The 21,699-nt window shown below is 41.5% G+C and overlaps 1 pseudogene; it reads left to right on the top strand.

Annotated features, from left to right (window-relative positions):
- The first annotated feature begins 1,134 nt into the window (after positions 1 to 1,134).
- On the top strand, positions 1,135 to 16,398 carry LOC125168223 (60S ribosomal protein L35a-like; annotated as a pseudogene).
- The last annotated feature ends 5,301 nt before the right edge of the window (positions 16,399 to 21,699 follow it).

Genomic DNA, 21,699 nt, shown 5'->3' with positions numbered 1-21,699 from the left:
AAGGGAGACAGAACTGTGTCTCAAGCTGCTAAAATGTTGAGGAAGGTGAGAAATGAAAGTCTCTGTTAGCTTTAGCAATAAAGAAGCCACTGATGACCTTCATAACCAGTATTGTTGGTGGAGGGGTAGAGGTGCTGAAGGCAGGCTAGCAAAGGGGAATAAATGCAGATGGCAACTCCTCAGAGAAACTTCTCTGTGAAGGGGAGCTGAGGGGGAGCGCAGACCCCGGAGGAGGACATGGCGTAAATGGAGGCACATTTTTTTTTTTTTTTTTTTGAGATGGGTATACCGTGACATATCTGAAAGCTCGGGAAGGATGAGAAGGATCTGCAAGACAGGGAAGGATGAAAGATGGCAGAAGAGAGTCAAAGGTGCGAGTGCTGGAAGGTGTCAGGTGGGGCGGGAACCCATCGCACACGCAAGGATGAACAGTTGATAGCCCTCCCCCACCAGTATGACTTAGAGACAGTTTTCCAAAGGAGTGGCTAAACCACTTATGTTATCTAAAGAGAGATGAGAACCTGTTAATCCGTATTATTTTCTTCTCAAATTCCAAGATTTAGAGTGCAATTAGAATAAAGCTGTTTGGCAGCCTGATGGATCTGTTTTGTTCAGCATTATTTACTTGTCTCTCACCTGTTTTCCTGTTTCAGTAGAATCCAGCAATATAATCTAGGGTTTGTATGCTGGGCTTGTCATGAGGTAATGGAGATTCTCTTAATTCCTCATGTTGACGTGGATCACATTCTTTGGGATGGGAGACTGAGGGCATTGCTAGGGGGCTGGTAGGTTTAGTAGAGAAAAAGTAAAGGAATTCCCTTCTGAGACCTTCCACTTTCTCTAAAAATTATAAGGCAAGGTCATTAACTTAGATGGAGGGGACTAGACAAAATAATTGATGATTCCAAGAGAAAGGATGGGATCTGACACAGACACTATAGAGAGTGGGAGGTGGAGTTCATTTTTTTCAGAGTAATGAAAAGCAGTAGAGTTCTTTGCAGTAAATCTTCACATTTTCTCAGACCCATTCCTCTCCATGCAGGGATTAAATTTCTGTTGTTGGGCCAGTTGTCCGAGAGGCACTTTTTCCTCCAGTTGGATGGGATCTCTGGAAAAGTATGTACATCTTCTCCAAATCAGGTATGTTGGTCTCAGTGATGTGTATTCATGGGCTTTCCAAGAGGCACTCACCATTCGCTCTTCTGTCCTCCTCACACATCCCCTCTATGCTCCTCTGGACCCCTCCTCCATGGTTTTATCTCATCTCTTCTGTGTCAGACTCTAGCTTGCAACTGCTTCTCAAAGCATCATGTGAGGGATTGGTGCTCACCTGGGAAGCATTTATTCCCCCTTGTGAAAGGAAAAGGAACTCACACCAGAACATGAACGAACTGTTGCTAAGTGTGCTGTTCAGCTAACATTGTTTTCAGTGCAAGATCTTCTCAATGAAGGGGGTGCTTGGGTGGCTCAGTCAATTAAGCGTCCTACTGTGGGTTAGGTTATGATCTCGCAGTTTGTGAGTTCGAGCCCCGGCATCAGGCTATCTGCTATCAGCACAGAGGCCATTTCAGATCCTGATCCTCTGTCTCCCACCCTCTCTGCCCAGTTCCCTCTCACGGTCTCTGTTTCTCTCAAAAATAAATAAACATTAAAAAAAAAAAGTATCGGGGCACCTGGGTGGCTCAGTTGGTTAAGCATCCGACTTCGGCTCAGGTCATGATCTCATGGTCTGTGAGCCCAAGCCCCGCGTGGGGCTCTGTGCTGACAGCTCGGAGCCTGGAGCCTGTTTCAGATTCTGTGTCTCCCTCTTTCTCTCTCCTCCGCAGCTCATGCTCTGTCTCTCTCTTCTCAAAAACAAATAAACATTAAAAAAGCATTTTTAAGAAAAAGTGCAACACTTAAAAAAATTTTTTTCTCAATGAAGGAAGCATCTCATTGATTTCCATTGTGATGCAATGGAAATCCTTTTCTGTCGGAGACCACCACAGACAGTTCCCTGAGCAGTTCTGTGCAGTGGTTTCTAAACTACAGATCATGGTCCATCAGTTGGTTGAGGGCAATCAGCTCTTTAAGAGACAGAGAGAGAGAGAGAGAGAGAGAGAGAGAGAGAAAGAGATCAGAGTAGAAAATATCAGTGTGCATTATACATAATAATTGTGCATGTAATGATGAATGTTCCATGAAATTTTTGTTTCATTCACATATATATGGAAGTGTGTTTGTGGGTCACTACGAAAAATGTATTTCTCACTGTAGGTCAAGGTCCAAAACATTTGAGAAACACTAGTTTCCAGTACTTCCTATTACAACAAAACCTTCTTGAGCCTACTTCTCCCCTCCCTTGCTCAGGCTGTTTCTTCTCTGTAGCCACCTAAGGAGCTTCCTTTCCAAGCACAAATGTTCTATACTAAATCCCAACATAAAGAACAACAGTGACATTTCCTAGTTCTCTTGTCTGTCACTAGAGAAGAAACAGAGTTTCTCATTTTCCCAGAGTTAAGAAATTATTTTGATTTGTGTTTCTGCAGCAAAAATGTGCTAAAAAAAAATGTTGCATAAGATTGGTCAGGACAGACATTCAAAGTCTCGTATTATAGTCTGAGAAGAGTTTAGGAATACAAAGCTAAAGATATCTTTTTCTGATTTGGGAATAGCAAAGCTTACCTTGTCGTTCAGTGTCCAAACAAGGGAGGATCAAAGTTTGGAGGCAGGTAGGGCAGCAGATAAACAAAAGTTGCTGCTACTCAAAATTTCAGATTAACAACACCACTTTTTTTTTTTTTAGTATAACTATGTCTGATTCAATATTTGGAGTAACAAAACATATTAATTTTTTATCTAAAATTTAAATTTAACAGGGCATCTTGAATTTTTATCTTCTGAGTCTGGAAATCCTAATGAGGTGGGAAGTTTATACATTTTGGGGGAGGGGTCCTCTTTAAGTAAGAGAATACCAAAGTACTTTGAAAAAATGAAGGATCTCTCCCAACAGCTTGGAAAAGACTATGAAAGCGAGGGGCTCTGATACTATGCTTCATGAACTTAATGGGAAATTCTCTCTGTGTCATGTCCCGATGTAAGGAGGAAACCTTTTTGTCAGCCCTAAGGAACGGCAAATAGAGAGCAACTTCTACCCCATTTGAGGATGGAGAATTTTTTTTTTAATTTTTTTTTCTTTTTGTTCAATGTTTATTTTATTTTTGGGACAGAGAGAGACAGAGCATGAACGGGGGAGGGGCAGAGAGAGAGGGAGACACAGAATCGGAAACAGGCTACAGGCTCTGAGCCATCAGCCCAGAGCCCGACTCGGGGCTCGAACTCACGGACCGCGAGATCGTGACCTGGCTGAAGTCGGACGCTTAACCGACTGCGCCAACCAGGCACCCCGGGGATGGAGAATTTTAATGGCTGTCAGAGCATCTGATATTGGAGGAGAAACAGGTGCTCCCTGTTCCTATCAGATGATGAAGGGAGGGAGGGAAACGGGAGGGAAGAAGGAAGGAAGATCCAGAAACTCATAAATACAGAATCCCAACAACAAAACCCTATTCCTTTCCATGCACGTGGCTCGAAACAGTGGCTTTTCAAAAATATGATTTGCTTACTTCTGGGGTCAGGAAGAGTTTGCCATCTGTACACAGCATCGAAAGCTTTGAGAAGATAATCTTTCAGGCTCAACTTCCCTATAACCTTTCCCTAAATACTTTGCCTGAGAACGTCTCTGCTGTCACAGTCTCCTGTTACCTCCATCTTCATGACAGACACTCTCCCATGTGAACAGAAAGGCACACTAATCACCTTTAATGCTACCAAGCCCTTTGCTCTAGGAGTAAAAACAAATGGTCAACTCAAGCACACATCCCTCTGAGGGAGGGTCCCCTGGCAGGAAGCCAAGAAGGGTTGGATGAGAAATATTGAAGAGTGCAGTGGTTTTATGTCATCCAGGTGACACTCTGTTCTCTCTCATTCTCTCTCTCACACTTAGGAGAAGGTTGTCAAGGGGAAATGCATATTAAATAGGGTAGCTGAAGTTTTTAAATTAATTTTTTTTTTTTTAAACAAAGTATTCCTGAGTTCCTTATTAGTTTGATAAGGAGGACAACCTTTGTCAATTAGTTTATGTGGTAGATACTGTCAATAGATTGTACTAAATCTGTAACTTCAAGGTTTTGTTGAAAAGATCTTGAATGCGCATAGACAACATACTGTATGTCAGAAACTACATCCTTTGCAACTACAAAAATGCATGGTAAAATTTGTTAATTTAAACTGTCAGAGGGGTGCCTGGGTGGCTCATTCGGTTAAGCGTCCAACTTCAGCTTAGGTCATGATCTCGCGGTTTTTGCAGTTTGTGGGATCGAGCCCTGCATTGGGGTCTGTGCGTCGGGGTCTGTGCTGACAGCTCAGAGCCTGGAGCCCGCTTTGGATTCTGTGTCTCCCCTCTCTCTGACCCTCCCATGTTCATGCTCTGTCTCTCTTTGTCTCTCAATAATAAATAAACGTTAAAAAAAAATTTTTTTTAAAAACTGTCAGAGGTATATAGTTTTTCATAATTCTTCAAGCAGGTATAGGAGGAAAACATTTCGAAGAAATTGCCATGGACTTTGTTGTATTTTAGTGATGCTTCCTTTAGTCCAAGGCTGCTCTCATTGCTTATGTCAGTGATCTGATAAAGGGAGCTGGAGAGAATCTTCTTAGGGGAGGCTGAAGTTAGTTGTGTATCTGAGGACTGGGTTGAGCTTACAAACTTGGACAAGCCTATCCTGACCTGTAATGGCATAGCACATCTCTATTGTTGTGATATAAAGCATCTCCGTTTGCTTTTGATTCTGATATTTAGAAGCATTCCACGGAAGTAAAAGGACACCAGTGATACCTTTCTCTCTCTAAGCATGATGCCAGTTGGCTGTGGATGCCAGGAATTGCCGTGGTTCTGTGCTATCTTGGGCCCCTTTTTATGTCTTCAGATTGCACAATGTGAGATTTAGAATGAAGACGTTCCATAATAGTAAAGGATCCCTTTGCTGAAAGGCTTCTTGCTCCTTGCCTGGTTGGCTTTACACCTAATGCAGCCCCTTTCTGGCTAGGATTCCACCAGGAAAATAATAGCCACTTCAGATAGGGCACACTTCGTTTCTGGCACTGCTGGACCCCTGCAACATGCCAACTACACAATGAAATATGAAAAAATTCTACGTGGTTATATTTGAAGAGACTGAAGTCAGCCTGCTTTCTGAGAGCCAAATACCAAGAGGTTTATGAAACCAATGAAACAGAGGACCTTGTGCCCCAATGTGCCTGGATTGTCACTAGGTTGTCAGGGAGTTTCTGTGAGTACTTATTGCGCTGGCTCCACTTGACCTTAGTAGACTTGTGAGGACACCAAAAGTCAATTAAAAAAAAAAATCAATACTATTAATGGACCATTAGCAAATGGTCAGGCTTAAAGTAAAAATGTCCAGTGTGGCTTACTGCCTATTATCCAAATGCAACTTTTGAAATTTGTAATCATTCAATATGTTTCTCCAATAGGATTGTGTCCTAATGAGTTATTGGGGGAGGAAAGAAATCCTGGTGTACTGAAAAAAATGGAAGCTTTGGTGTCAGACAGACTCTGATTAAAACCTTGGTTATTGGGACGCCTGGGTGGCTCAGTTGATTAAGCGTCCGACTTTGGCTCAGGTCATGATCTTGCAGTTGGTGAGTTAGATCCCTGCATCGGGCTCTGTGCTAACAGTGTGGAGCCTGGAGCCTACTTCAGATTCTGTGTGTGTGTCTCTCTCTGCCCCTCCCCCACTTGCACTCTGTCTCTCTCAAAAATAAATAAACACAAAAAAACTTTTAAAAAACCTGGTTATTAAATCTCTTTGGGTTGCAGTGTACTTATTTGTAAAAAAGAAAAAAAAGATTATCTCTATCTATGGTCATTATGGGGATTAGAGAAGATGTAAGTAAATCTTTGGCATAGTCCCTGATGCATATTGAGGATTGATAAATTACTGCCACTGCCCTTATGCTAATAATAATAATAATAATAATAATAATAACAACCATAGATGAGGTGTCAAATTTGCTTAACCATATTGAGAATCTAAAAGAGAAGCACAGTTGAGATAAGCAATGAAGAGATATAATATTATGGAGAAAACCATAATGACTAGGTTTCCTTCATTTTCCGTTTCAACATGTATCACATTTACTGAGAAGAGAAACTATCATTTGGGAATGAAGCCCAGAGAGTAACTTCCACAAGGAGGGCACATCTCCAAATCACATCTGGCCTGGGAAGAGATTCAAATTTTAACATGCACTTCCAGGGGCCAAAAACTTTTCTTTCTTCCTACCGCTGGGTAACATGATAGAAATATAGAACAGCTGGTGATTGCTGATCTGCTCATCAGGAAAAAGCAAGTCAAAAAGGAGGCAGAAACATTCTATGAATGGAGTTCCTCATTTCCCTTGGTATAAACTCGGAGCTGAGCACCTTCCCGACTGAACACCCTCCTATCACTGTAAATCTCTTCATCAGTGTGGCTTATTATTACCAGGAATTGGGACTGATTCACACTACAGACCCAATAAGGAAATAACTGGTTTGCTGAAATCTCCAGCAAACTAAAGCAAAGGAAAGTGCCTACTCAAACTTCTATCTCCATAAAAATAAACTTAGTGAATGATTCTGAATCTTTCAACTTACTGAGGAGATCTAAAATCGGATCAATATATTTTCTAAATGGCACCCCCCCCAAAAAAAATTAACTATAGTTAGTTGGTCATTGAGGATGTTGTAGTAAATATATTGGTGGTCCCTGTGTTGTGCTGATAAATGTTTACCAATGGGCTCTCCAGGGGCAGGTGTGTGTGTGTATATGTATATATATATATGTATAATTATACATACTGTATATAGTATATGTGCTACATGTATCAGTACTTTACATGATAGATTTTACTAATATAAAGAGTGTGTAACACCAAACTTATAAGTAATAATAAAATATACAATATTTTTAATAATTTATATATATATATTTTTTTTTTTGAGAGAGAGAGACAGAGACAGAGACAGAGCACGAGTAGGGGAGGGGCAGAGAGAGAGGGCGACACAGAAACCAAAGCAGGCTCCAGGCTCTGAGCCGTCAGCACAGAGCCAGATGCGGGGCTTGAACTCACAAACCGCAAGATCAGGACCTGAGCCCAAATCAGTTGCTCAACCAATTGAGCCACACAGGCGCCCCTGCAGTATTTTTTATTGTGAATTTCATAAAACCAATTGATTCTCACAGAATGCTTTTGTTGATTTTTTTTCTGAACTCCTGTACCCATGATTATTCTATGGTTGCTGGTAAAAAATGAATGTAACTCTGACCTGAACGTTGGTTGCTATGCTCATTTATGTTAATTTATAATATGGAAGTGAAACAAGGAAGATTTTTGTCAAAACTTCACTCATTTATCAATGATGCAAATGACTTTGCTGCTTCAAATAATGGCTTTTGAAACCTGGAAGACCATTTCTTCAGTATTTTGTGCTATTCACAATATAATGGCTACAGGTAAAACACATTTTTAGTTCTAATATGCATTGATAACATTTTCTCCATCACTTTCTTAAATGATAATCAGCCAAGCCATAAATCAAGCCCTGATTTGTATCATTTCACTGTTTCCATGGTGTAAATACTCATACCATGGCTCTTTTCAAGTGGTCAGTATGATATCACTGAATACAGGGTTGAGAGTGCACAGTAGCTCTCCATTACGTAGTATTTCTACCATACAGATACAACTGTAAATAACACCAAAAGCATAGATAATAGTGTGATGTAATAAAAATAATTAGGAAGTAGTGACTTTACCTTTCCTTTAATACACTTTATTTTTTCATGTTTATTTATTTATTTTTGAGAGAGAGAGAGGGAGAGAGAGAGAGAGAGAGAGAGAACAAGCAGGAGAGGGTCAGAGAGAGAGGGAGAGAGAGAGAATCCCAAGCAGACTCCAGGCTTAGCATGGAGCCGAACAGGGGCTCGATCTCATGAACTGTGAGATCATGACCCGAGCCGAAATCAAGAGTCAGACACTTACCTGAGTGAGCCACCCAGGTGCCCCTAATATACTTTAATTGAAAGCTTATTATAATTTAATTTTTGATAATGATTGTGTTGAACCCTAGCGCTCAAAATTCCTAACTTTAACAGTTGGCTCTTACAAACCTGCACAAGGCAGCCCCAGTCCACCACTGATCGTCTATCCGATGCTCATCCTCCATTCTTCCTTCTTTTATGTTCAAATATCTCACCTCCTTCATCATCACCATACATGACCTTGAGGAAACTGATATTGTCCTCAGTTCTGGGGCAATTTGCAGCCCATCATGGCAATCCCATCTCCTCGCATAGTTGAAGAAATGCCATGTAACTCAATTCTGTCTAATTCCGGTGTGAGGTGGTCTTCTGAAGACTTATTCTGAAGAATAAGTTTCCACATTCCCGTAGGCACTTATTCTCTCCAGATATTGTCATAACTTAAGGGGCTCAGGAATGGTCACAGCCATTCTCCTACTGGCCTGAAGATGAAATCAACTCATAAAAGAAGGCGGAGCATCACAGAGAGAGGTGGAGCTGAGACCCCAACATGCCAAGCTTAGAGCCCGCCCTATGGCTGGTCCTCTAACTACATGAGATAAGAAATGTCCTTCTTGTTGAAGCTAGTTTGAGCTGGAGTTTTTATTTGCAGCTGGAAGGAGTTTGGGAAGCATCTAATATAAAAAGTATATGATAAATTAGCCTCTTCAGAAGCTCAACTCCTGAATAGGGGATGAGAGTAACTCACAGGAAACAAGGAAACAATCCAATACAGATTAGAAATATCTGTTTTTTACACTGTGTGGCACAGACTCTTAATTTAACAGTATTTTAGAGAAAAGTTTGGCCAGAAAAATTAGAGTCACCATCGATCCCTTTATGGAGGAGTTGGGGTTTGGCTTAGGTCATAAAGAATGAGTGAGGTTTGAGAAAAGGGAAATAATATTTCAGATGACCTGGGAAAGATAAATGGAGAGACTCCTAAGAATGCCACCCAGAGTCCAGTTGTGTGGGCTACAAGCATTCTTAGGGTCAAAGAATATATCTCCTCACTTTTTTTTAAACCAATTTGACAATAAATTATATTAAAAAAAAGAAGCTGTGCATTTCCCTCTAAAGGAAGAACATTCAGCATGGGGTAGACAATGAGTTGCAAGCAATACACAATAATAACTCTTGGAATGCTGGGGACTCAGTTGAGGAGGAAATTAAGTCTGCCTGGGGGTAGTAGAGGTGCTCAAAGAGGTCTTCCCATAGGCGGTGCCACTGAAATTTTATGTAGAAGGATGGGGAGACAGAGGAGAGGGGTCTCTATGGGGTCAGAATATAGGAGAGAATATGGGAGACTGTCTGTGGCACATTCAGGAAAGAGCTTGCATAAGGACAAGAAGAAAACCACGTCTCACTGAACACTGTCCTTGGACACAGTTCCTTCATTCACTTCAAGAAGCTTCCCTGAAATGGACAACGTGAAATTCTTTTTTTCTCTATTCTCTGGATCACAGAGAGCAAACAGCAGTAGCCTTTCAAAATGTGTCCACCTGAAGGACAGGGTTGCCACTCATCTCCTTTGATGTCTCAGTGCCTTATAGATGCCCTGAAAGTATCTGGGAACCACAGACATCCCCAGACCAACTTGGAGAACCATGCCATCTAGAACCTCTTGCAGGCATGCAGCAGGCAATGGAATGCCCACAGCAGCCGTGTTGTGACAAGAATACCTGAACCTCTAATTTGTGTTTATTTATACACTGGCTACCCTTTACGGGGATTTTTGTTAGTCCAGACACATTCTTTGTAAAGTCCTTGGAATTTTGAAGAGTATGGTATTACAGATATGCCTAATTTCATTCTCTTCTCTTGTTCTCTTCCCTCCTGGTCCTCTTGATGCTTCCTATATATTCCAACCTGTCAGAGCCCACTCAGGTGGCATAATGGGATGGATACACTCCTGCTTTAAGCCGGGCTACTCTCTCATATCTAACTGGCAATTACCTGTACTTTTTTTTCCTCTTTAAGCCAAAAAGGAGAATCCATAGTTTCCCCTGCTGCAGTATTTATGCCTTTTTACTCTCACCATTTGAGAATCTTTCCCCACTTTTCACCCAGGTCCCTACTGTCGATGTATATGACCACTCTTCTCTTATCCAATCCTCAACTGTTGACTTTCACTTATAAAAAAATCTCCTCACGTACTGAAACCTTCTGGCAAATCTCTCAAGCATATATGTGACCTAAGTGGAAGGCAATTGCATTGTTTTTAAAATCCTCTTCAAAGGGGGTGCTGGACACTTAACAATATCCAGCAGAAGGAGTTGTGAGGAGGCTGTGACAGGTCCAGAAGGAATAAATGGGAAGAGGGCACTGATGAGTCTTTGGGACCACGGTTCTCCTTGCTTGGTTCCCTGCCCTCTGAGAGGCATGTATTTTTGGATGCCACTTACTGCTTTGCTCAAGATCATGAACCAATTAATATGAAGACAGAGGGCTTGAAATGAGAAAGACAAAGACAGAAGCATAAACCATAAAACCCTCAGAACCAGCGATGATATTTATCACAGATTTCTTCTCAACATCCAACATAGAAATAGCCTACTTTCTTCAAGATTTCAACATAGCCTATTGCACACCAGGAACGGTCTCATAAATTGGCTTGAATTAATATCAATATTTCTTTTGGCTTTGCCGTTCCCTGACAGCAATATTTCCTCCTTATGTCTACAAAGTATTAGGCATTCACACAGCTACTTAGTTGAGGCAAACACTACAATTTTTCAAGAACAGTTGTTCCTTATAATTGTCAAGAAGTATTTTTAGGTCTCAGAAGGAAACTACCTACCCTTTTTTTAATGACTTGGTTTGTAAATTGGGGAAGTAACCAGGCCAGTCTAGATGCCGGCCTTTATGGTTAATTATGGGATGAGGAATGTCCGAGCATGAGGGCAGGTAAGAATAGTGAGAAGAATTGCAAGGTAAGACATGCGGAAAGATTGGCCTGGGAGGCAGGGGCACATAATGATTCACAGCCTGGGTTTGAATCCCAGGTCTGCCCCTGATCAACAGAGTTATCTAAGGCAAATGATGTGTCTTCTCTGTAACTTGGTTTCCTTATGTATAAAATGGGGATAATAATAGTCCCTACTTAGACCCTTAGTTATTAGAATTAAATGAGTTAATGTTTGTAAAGTGCTGGTACATTTAAAAACTTGTAGGTGTTAAATACATTTAAAACACCAAAAATCTAAGTTGCACCCGACAACTGTCAACCCTTGTGAATTTAAGCAGAAGAGGATATTGGTTAGCTCACTGAATACTTAGGAGGAATAGATGGGTAGTCCACAGAGCTGCTTCCAAGAAGACAGCAGAGGCCTGAAGGTAAGGCAGCACAGACATTGCCATTTGCCAATGCCATGTTGCCAGACAAAGGGCGTTGCCACTGGCAACTGGAAGTAGCATCCGCCATTCTTCCCAGAAGGAATTCTGTAGCACCCTGCCTTCTTGGGCTGCCAGCCTCCAATTCCATGTCTGGGGTGAGAAAAGGCTCATGTGTGGGGTGGGGTAGATTAAGGCTCACGTCATAACTGCAAGGGAGCTTATAAAGTTAGAGGTAAGCGCAATTCACAAATTTGAAGAATTCCCAATTTTAGAAATGGAAGACACTGAGAAGTAAAAAAGAATGCTAAATGGGCAAAGGGCACCAAGAAATAAAAGTTAAAGGAATGGTACATGAAAAACAAAACAAAACAAAACAAAACAAAACAAAACAAAACAAAACAAAACAGGGGCGGGCGCCTGGGCGGCTCAGTCGGTTAAACATCTGACTTCAGCTCAGGTCATGATCTCATGGTTCGTGAGTTAGAGCCCCGCGTCGGGCTCCCTGCTCTCAGCACAGAGCCTGCTTTGGGTCCTCCGTCCCTCTCTCTCTGCCCTTCCCCCACTTGTACTCTTTCTGTCTCCCTCAAAATAAATAAATAAACTGTAAAAAAAACCTCAAAAAACCCCACAAAAAAACAAACCAGCAATCCACACATAAGGCTGAACATATCATAGGCTACCTAAAAATACTTATTGATTAAATCTGAGTGAGAAGTTGTTATTAGGGGATGAAAAATGGATATAAGAGAAGATCATCCAGGATTCCTTAAGGAGCTCAGGAAGGGAAAATACCTTGTTTGCAAATAATATGATTGCCCCTGTCGATTTTTCTGTTCTTTCTTGAAGTCTTCATTTCTATGATTCAGGCCCTTCATCTGCTGCAACCGTCCTCCCCTGCTCTCACCCCAAAGATTATTCTGCATCCCATTTTTCTCTCAATCAATTATCAATTCATTTTCTTGCAAAAGCATTCACCCACAATTGAAGTGGCAACTGATATACCATTAATGTGTGAAGTTTTCCAGAGAGCGTGTGCATTTCAGGAGGAAAAACAAAGCCTTCAAGCTCTGGAAAAGTGACAAAAGGTGGGGACAGTATTTTGTGGCAGAGAGCTCTTCCTGTAAAATCACTCTAGCTAAGGAACCTGCCTGCAATGCCAACACAGATCTGCAAAGGGCCCTTCCTCATGCTGAGTGGGTCCAAATGAGGCAGACTCGTCCACAGACGCAAGGCTTCTGAGGGTCAACCACTGAGCACATGCCCACCACAGAGTGCATGTGCCCACTCTCTTCCCTGCAGTCACTGTTTATATCATCCACCTTTTGTCCTATGAAGATACAGCCTTACCTAAAGCCCAGTTCACCCCATTTTCTCCTCTCCTAAAGATTAAAATAGCACTCTCTTCAATGACCTCAATAATTTAGAACCCATGAATAAGTCATTTGCCCAAGAGACTACAGTAGGACTTCTATTTTTACTCATAGTCTCTCACCGAGCAAAGTGACCTCTCTCAAGAAGCCAATGTTGACACCCGTTGATCTTCTGGCTTCTCAGGGAACAGCCCAGGCAGCACTTGCAATGCAGAGTCTTTTCTCAAAGGCAAAGACAGACCAATAGGTGTCACTGACTTCAGAATGTGCATAACCAAACATCAACTTAGGCACATATGCCTTGTTCAGAACTCCTGGAGCCGGTTAGAACATGCTCCAGGAGGGATACTCTCTATAAAGGAGGGGAGCAAATGCTGCTTACAGTGACCTTCCCTGGGACCCTTTCTTCCCTAAGACAACATTTTCTAAACATTGAACCTCAACAGAAGAGCAATACGATAGCTCAGGTGCCTAAACCTCTGGGGTTGCCCCAGCCTCCCAACTATATGCCTCCTTCACTAGCCTTCAATGCACATTCCCTTGCCCCCTCTCTTCTATGTACTACTTTCAGTAAGGTTAGGCACTTACTCTGGGCCAATCCAGTGGTCACTGAGAAGACTCTTCCTCAGGCTTTTGGCCACCACTTTATAAAAATAAGTTTGATTTTTTTTTTCCTCCAGATTGTCATACCTAGGGATTGTTCTGGTTCCCCTACATTCAAATCATAGGATTCTGTTATAAGCCAGCTGCTGGGTTGGGTGAACTTAAAGATCCCTTCCAATTTTGGGAATCTATAATTCTAAGAGAAAATTGAAGTGTGCCAAGAAGAATTCATTGGGTTTTGTAGAGAGGGGACAGGGAGGGATAGCTTTCCATTTCATGTCAGTGAAGGATAGTGGTAGGAACATTAATGGCCTATGCAGGACTGGATGAGTAGATCTCTCTAGCACAGCAAAGGGTACACTCCAGAAAATCATGAAAAATGTGGTTGAATGGGTAGACTGGGTCAGGTAATTGGATGCCTTGTAAATCAGGCAGAGGAATTCCAAGTTGATGCTATAGGCAAGAAAACACCATTGTCATGATCCTGAGTTGGGGCATACTAGGAAGAACATTGTGTCTTTAAGGTAAGAAACCAGGGGTCATCGCTAGTGAAGGTGAAACTTCCCTCCCATTATACACACAACATAATGAAAATGAACATCCCTGAAGCCTAGATGTGTAGCACAGGGACAGGAGCAGAAGACAGTCCTCTCTCCTTTCACAGTTCTTGTTTGTCTGTAAGCCTCATCTCTCAGATTACGATGATGTGGTTTGCTCAATGTTCCAAAGGCTGCTAATGAGATGCAGCTATAATCTATTCACTCCAGGGGGCGCTTGGTTGGCTCAGTGGGTTAAGTGACTGACTTCGGCTCAGATCACCATCTTGTGGGTTCGTGGGCTCGAGCCCCACATAGGGCTCTGTGCTGAACACTTGCACGGAGACCGGAGCCTGCTTCAGATTCTGTCTCCCTCTCTCTCTCTGCCCCTCCCCTGCTCTGTCTCATTCTCCCTCTCAAAAATAAATAAATGTAAAAAAAAGAAATTAAAAAAAATCTATTCACTCCATAGCCATCGCTAGAACCAGAGTATGCTCTTCACCTGCTGCATTTCCCCGGGTGCCCACAGGGGCTGGCACAGTGTGGGTGGAGGGGCTCTGGGGAAGAGCTGTCCTTACCCAGGTAGGTCATCATTCCTCAGTGGGGAATGGAGGAGACGAGGGCCTCCCCTGCCACAAAGCCAGAATGAACAAGGAAAAATCATGCCGAAGGCAAATGAGAATGTTTGAATACAGAAACAGTTTGAGAACAAAGAAGAGAAGACCAAAGACAGACTTCATTATTTAAAGGGCATCTAACCCAAAGAGTAACCAGTGTTCTGTATAACATCACAGAGAGCAGAACAAGGAAGAATCACTTAGAGAGTAGTAGGACTATAATGTTATCTTCCCAGGTAAGCTTGCTTCCTAGCAAGGGCTGTTAACAGGCCAAATCACCTAAGAAGTCTGTGAAATCTGCCTCTGGGTCTTTAAAAGTAGCTCCAATTTGTATTTTCCTGGGGGAGGGGGAAGAGTGAAGAAATGACATGTTGGGAGATGAGAAGGTGCACTAGCCAGACTTTCAAAGAGTCTAATCAAGTAATCACGTCTCTTTCTTTTTAGTTGAATTAATTTAACCCAGTTCATATTTATCGAGCGTGGTTAATATCTGGGGTGGTTTTTTATGTGTGCTCCTGTCCTTATCCCTTCATTTTCTATGTTTGCAATTCTCCCAGGCCCATCAATCTGTCTTCAGAAGGCCACACAAAAATCAACCATGCTTCCACATTCTGTGAAGTCTTTGCCCTAATTTAAACAGCTGAACATAAATTGTACTGTATTCTTTACTGTTGGCCAAGTGTCGGTTTTAAATCCCAACTCATGGCCAATTCAAGAGGGTAGAGTCAATATCTTATACTTTGTCCTTTTCCCTTAGACTTCTGTGCAGGATGCTGCAGTTTAATAAATGTTTATTGATTGATAGCCAAGGAAATGTCAAATAAGTTATATACAGTAGATTTATATTTATTGAGCATCGATATGTGCGAGGTGCTTTACAATCCCTACTTAGCAATTTTTAAAAATAGTAGCATTGGGGTACCTGGGTGACTCAGTCGGTTGAGTGTCAGACTGGCTCAGGTCATGATCTTGTGGTTCATGGGTTCGAGCCCTGCATTGGGCTCTGAGCTGACAGCTTGGAGCCTGGAGCCTGCTTTGGATTCTGTGTCTCCCTCTCCCTCTTTGCCCCTCCCTCATTTGTTCTTTCTCTCTCTCTTTCAAACATAAATAAATAAATAAATAATTAAAAATAATTTATTTAAAAAAAACACTAGCATTTGTAGAAAATAGTCTCTTAGTGTAACTTAAGATTTTGTTAGCCAAATGTTTCATCACAAGCAAAATGTTGGTTACTTAGAACATGATCATATACAACATGATCATGTACAAACTACCAGTAAACACAATTTAAAAGCTAGATTCCTAAATGCAGAAAGAAAGAGTAGGAGAAGAAACTGTATTTGAAAGTTGAGTGGAAGAAATCTTGATTGAAAAAAGATAATATCGTCTCTTTCGGCCATCTTGGAACCTGTGGAGGCCTGCTGGGAACAGGACTCCTGAAACGACAAATATGTCTGGAAGGCTGTGGTCCAAAGCCATTTTTGCTGGCTATAAGCCGGGTCTCCGGAACCAGAGAGAGCAACAGCTCTTCTTAAAATTGAAGGTGTTTATGCTCGAGATGAAACTGAATTCTATCTAGGCAAGAGATGTGCTTATGTGTACAAAGCAAAGAACAACACAGTGACTCCTGGTTGCAAACCGAATAAAACTAGAGTAATCTGGGGAAAAGTAACTCGTGCTCATGGAAACAGTGGCATGGTTCGTGCCAAATTCCGAAGCAACCTTCCTGCTAAAGCCATTGGTCACAGAATCCGTGTGATGCTGTACCCCTCAAGGATTTAAACTAACTGAAAAGTAAATAAATAAAGGTGTAGATTTGTTCTCTTGTAAAAAAAAAAAAAAAAAAAAAAGATAATATCAAGGAATATTGCATATATAGAGCACATTAACAGGACAGTCTGTCATGACACTTGCAGTTAGGTAAAAGAAAAAAATAAAGTAAAATGGAAGCCAAGGGGACAGCAAGAGTGTTGGTTCAGGACCAGCAGTCAAATGCATACAGTAGTGGGCAGCTTTGTTGTCTGGGAAAATCAACTTAGAGACTTTTGATGCAAACCTGGTCTAGAGTCTCAGGAATCTATGGACAAATTCCCAGGAATTATGTTTTGTTTTTTTTTAATTGTGTTTATTTTTTGAGAGAGAGAAGAAGAGAGAAAGAGGGAGAGAGAACGAGTGAGTGAGCACAATCTGGGGAGGGGCAGAGAGAGAGGGAGACACAGAATCCAAAGCAGGCTCCAGGCTCTGAGCTGTCAGCACAGAGCCCGACGCGGGGCTTGAGCTCACAGACTATGAGATGATGACCTGAACCAAAGTTGGATGCTTACCCAACTGGGCCACCCAGGTGCCCCAAGAATGATCTGATTTAAAGTGAAAGAAAGAAACAATCCACTGTGGCCTAGAGATATGGATGACTTAAACCCAAATGGATAGAAGTTAAGGATTAGTAGAAAGTATGACTTGATTTCTTTAAATATTTCTCCTTACATATCATTCTTTAAAATATAGCATTTTTAAATGTGTCAGATTTAATTTGAGGAAAAAAGAAATGGCTGCTGAGTAGAAGACCACGACAGTCTCTCCATTAACCTGGTTGACAAAGTAATTAAAGTTAGGAAGTCTCGGTACTATGGTTGATAAAACTGCAAAACATTTTAACCCCACATCATCAATGGATTGCAATTTAATGATAAATTAGACTGCAATCAAATACCCAATAATGACAGGGAATACTTTAGTCTTCAGTGATGCAGAGGCTCTAAATAATTATGCAGAACCCTAGTTTTAAGAAACTTCACTTTAAGCCATGGAAACCTGGACATTTGAATTGTCTGGTTATTTGGACATAATTACAATCTTATCATAGACCAAAAAATGAATAATGAGGAGGCAGAATTTAGACACCTGACATACTTTCCCTATTTTCCAGGAAATAAGAATGTAGCTATCCTTAAGTTTTTTGTACTTTTACCTTGTTATTAATGACAAATGAAATAATATTTGAGTCTTTCCCAGTCATATTATCTGCAGTTCCCAGATCCTTTCACATCCTGGCACAGATGGGAAATAATAAAAATTAATAATAATAATAATATCAGCAACAACAACATGTGAATGCACCCTGGAATAATGGAGGGGGCTGCTGGGGCCCTGGCCTCCTAGTGTCCCTTCCTGCTGGCTTGGGGGCACAAGTGACCTGCATCTTTGCCCACCTAGAACCACCTGTGGCACCCTGGCAGTGAAGTTCTGGAGATGGCCGGTTTGGGGCCACTTCACCTGTGGTGTCTGTCCCCTAGCTATCCTGAGCACGTGGTCTTCCAGCATTCTCATGCTCATTGAACTTGGCACCTTGGGTGAGTAGAAAGGACATGAGCAGCCTCACGGAAAAGAGGAAAGGAAGAACTGGCATGCGTTCCCAAGTGGAGTGAGCCGAGACCGTCGTTTGTAGGCAGCAGCAGCTGTCATCCTCAGGGAATTTTGCTGACAGTATGAGAGCGGGGCATGATGTCACAGGAACCCTGGCTTGGCCAGAACAGCATGGTGTCCCAGGCAGCTGATCTGTTCATCCAGATTGAAAAGATTTCTTCTCCTGCTGCTCTCCCACCCTCCCCTTCTCCCTGCCAGTCTGAGTGATAATTGTAAAGCCATGCAGTTCCTTTCAGAAGTAGGCCGTGGGATCCAGGGCTGGGTGTTTTCATCGCTGGCATGTTGCAATTATCACTGAGGATGGCTCTGATGACAGCATAATACATGTGGTGTTTTGTGCTAAAAAAGTCAATGCCAACGGCTTAAAAAGCAAAACTTGCCAGCGATCCCAGCTCAGTTTCAATATGACATATGATCTGTGTGGGCCCTGATTCATGGTCACCTTTATCACCCTCCAGATTATTTCTAGAAAACAGTTGATAGATCTCATTCTTGGGAAGCAATATAAGAGAAATTCTTCCCTACTCAGGAACTCTTATGCTCTTAACAGAGTGACAAAGGGATACTTTATACATGTGTCGTGTCAGTGTTTAGAATTCAAATTTATCTGAACTTAAGAGGAATTTGCTAGCCTCAGAATAGAACTTTAAGAATATCTGAACCCAGGGTGGCTGGGTGGCTCAGTAGCTTACATGTCTGACTCTTGATTTCGGCTCAGGACATGATCTCATGGTTCCTGAGATCAAGCCCCATGCCAAGCTCTGTGCTGACAGCACAGAACCTGCTTGGGATTCTCTCCCTCCCTCTCTGTCTGCTCCTCCCCAGCTTGTGTGTGTGCTCCTGCACAGGTACTCTCTCTCTCTCAAAATAAATAAAATAAACTTAAAAAAAAAAAAAAAGAATCTACCACATAGTACCTGTGTGATTTGAGGAATTTGAGTTAACTTTCTGACCCTTACTGTCAGAAAAAAAAAAAAAAAGTGTAGTAATATCCACTTTATAGACTTGTTAGAATTACATGACAAAATATCGGTAAAATGCTTAGCACAAAGCCTGGTCCAATGGAAATGCTACATAAAAAACAGTTGTTGCTGTTGCTATATTTGTAGATGTTATTACAAATACCCCTCTGGCTTTTAGGAAGGGAACTCTGTAGAAGAAAATTATTATGTGTGATTGCTAATTCTTGGTACTGACCAAATCACGTGACTACCATATAGTTAATTAGAATCATGTTTCTAATTAAGATGTTGTTTTTTAAAAAAACAACAACATGTTTTTGTTGTTTTAATTTTCTTTTAATGTTTATTTGTTTTTGAGAGAGAGAGACAGAGTGCCAACAGGGGAGGGACAGAGAGAAAGGGAAACACAGACTCTGAAGCAGGTTCCAGACTCTGAGCTCTTAGCATGGAGCCTGGTGCAGGGTTTGAACTCACAAACAGTGCCATCATGACCTAAGCTGAAGTCGCATGCTTAACTGACTGAGCCACCCAGGTGCCCCTCCAGTTGTAAACTCTTCAAAAATCTTGATATGTAATGTTAGTGAGGAGCTTGAACATCGACAACAAAATAATAATCTTAAACAAGAAGAGGACAATTTGGAATACAACCCCCCTCCACTAGCGCAATCCCAAACTTGAAAATTTCTTCACAACACCAAGAAGTTTAAGTATTCTTTAGCTGGACAAGTTAAAAAATGAATACAATATACATTTAATGTTGACATAAAAAATTTTTTTTAATTAAAAAAATGTTTAACGTTCATTCATTTTTGAGAGACAGAGAGAGACAGAGTGCAAGCAGGGTAGGATCAGAGAGAGAAGGAGACACAGAATCCAAAGCAGGCTCCAGGCTCTGAGCTGTGAGCACAGAGCCCGATGCAGAGCTCAAACCCAAGAACCATGAGATCATGCCCTGAGCCAAAGTCGGACGCTTAACCCACGGGGCCACCCAGGTGCCCCTAAGTTGTTTTTTTTTTTTTTTAATTTCAGAGAGAAAGTGTGTGAGAGCAAGAAAGAGAAAGAGAGAGTGCTCACGCAAAAGCGAGGGAGGGGCAGAGGGAGAGAGAGAATCTTAAGCAGGCTTCATGTTCAGCCTGATGGGGGGCTCACCCCCACAACCTTGGGATCATGACCTGAGCTGAAATCAAGAGTTGGATGCTCAACCAGCTGAGCCACCCCAGCACCCCTAATGTTGGTATTTTCATACCACAGTCTATAGCTTAATCTTTTATATTACTGAACCATCTAAAATAAGTTAACTTTTCATATTACATGACTATTTTATTTATCTAACCGTGAATTGTCAACCTGAAAAGGCTTTGCCTTATCCATTATTCAGCATTAAGCAGCTACTTTGCACTTTGATGTAAGTTACTAATTTATAGACTGCTTTTACCTTAAGTCATCTGGTGACAAAGCACAGTTCCAGATGTAGATTTTGAATATAAGCAGCTTAAAGCAGGAGAATATTTAAGTCAGCTTGATGTTTGCTCAATAATTCATTAAAAGGAAACAATGAAAAGGAAGTGACTGTTAGAAAATATCTTCTTCACAGTCATATTCAGCTATTAATTTTAATTAAGTATGTTTTATGCAATTGCATTAAGAAATCATTATATTTTGGGAACAAAATGGACAATGAATGAAGGCCTTGGTATATTGGCTATTATAAAAGACAGACTCAAAATTCATTTGGAAATCACAGAGCAACATTTTTCCTGTTAACAGATGCAGAGAACACACCCTCAAGAATGCAAGAAATCAAGGAGACCACGTTTACATTATTCCTCCAAATTAGCATTTATCATAATGTAGAACTTTCAGAGTTTTCCATTCTGTTATTAATTATTCTCCCCTTCTCCTTCTTCTTTCCTAAATACGAAATACTGAGGCAAAAAAATAAAAAGGGGACTTTATCTTTTCTAGTCTCATCATTGTACAGATAAATGGCAGTAGAGGTTAGTGGGTAAGAGTGGAGGCTCAGAAGTCAGCCTGGCTGAGTTCAAATCTCGTATAACCTTGGGAATCACATGGAGAAGGGACTTATTTGTCTGTACTTTTCTTTTCTGAACTATAAAATGAAGCTGTTCACAATATTGGGTTATTGTGAGAAATCGACAGGGCCATGCATGAATGCCAGGTGTTATTATAAGTGGGAGAAGTGAAGCTGTGAGGGGTTAGGGGATTTGTGTAAGCTTCCTCAGCTAGATGGCAGTGAAATCCAGTCTCTTCACTCCCGTGCAAGACACCATATTCTGTGAGCGAACAGCATGGCAGTGGGCATAGATCCTTTCTGCCTAAACAGCATCCATTCCTTCTTCTTCTGGTAATAGCAGATTGATGTTTCCTTTGGAGAGCCACCCAACCCCCACTCTTAGTCTATGTGCCTCAGCTTTATTTTTGGAGATGAAGGGGGTGTCACTTAACCTAAGCCTGGGCACCCAGAGCCACTCTGACGACAAGGTTTGCTTCAGGGAGGTACATAGAATTCCAGGTCCATGAGATGCCATCCAGGACTTTTGGCAGAAGAACTGGGAGAGAAAAACCCTTGTTCAATAGATGTGACTATTAAGATATGAGCTCAGAGCTCCCAAAGGCCATCCTGCCTCTAAGAAAGTAAAACCTGAATAACAAAGAAGTCAACAGAGATGAAAAGATGGCTTGCAAATGGAGAAAGAAATATTCATGGT

This window comes from Prionailurus viverrinus, chromosome B3, assembly GCF_022837055.1.
Source record: "Prionailurus viverrinus isolate Anna chromosome B3, UM_Priviv_1.0, whole genome shotgun sequence".
Taxonomy (NCBI): domain Eukaryota; kingdom Metazoa; phylum Chordata; class Mammalia; order Carnivora; family Felidae; genus Prionailurus; species Prionailurus viverrinus.
The sequence above is the reverse complement of the archived record's forward strand: the minus strand, read 5'-3'. Positions and strand labels throughout refer to the sequence as shown.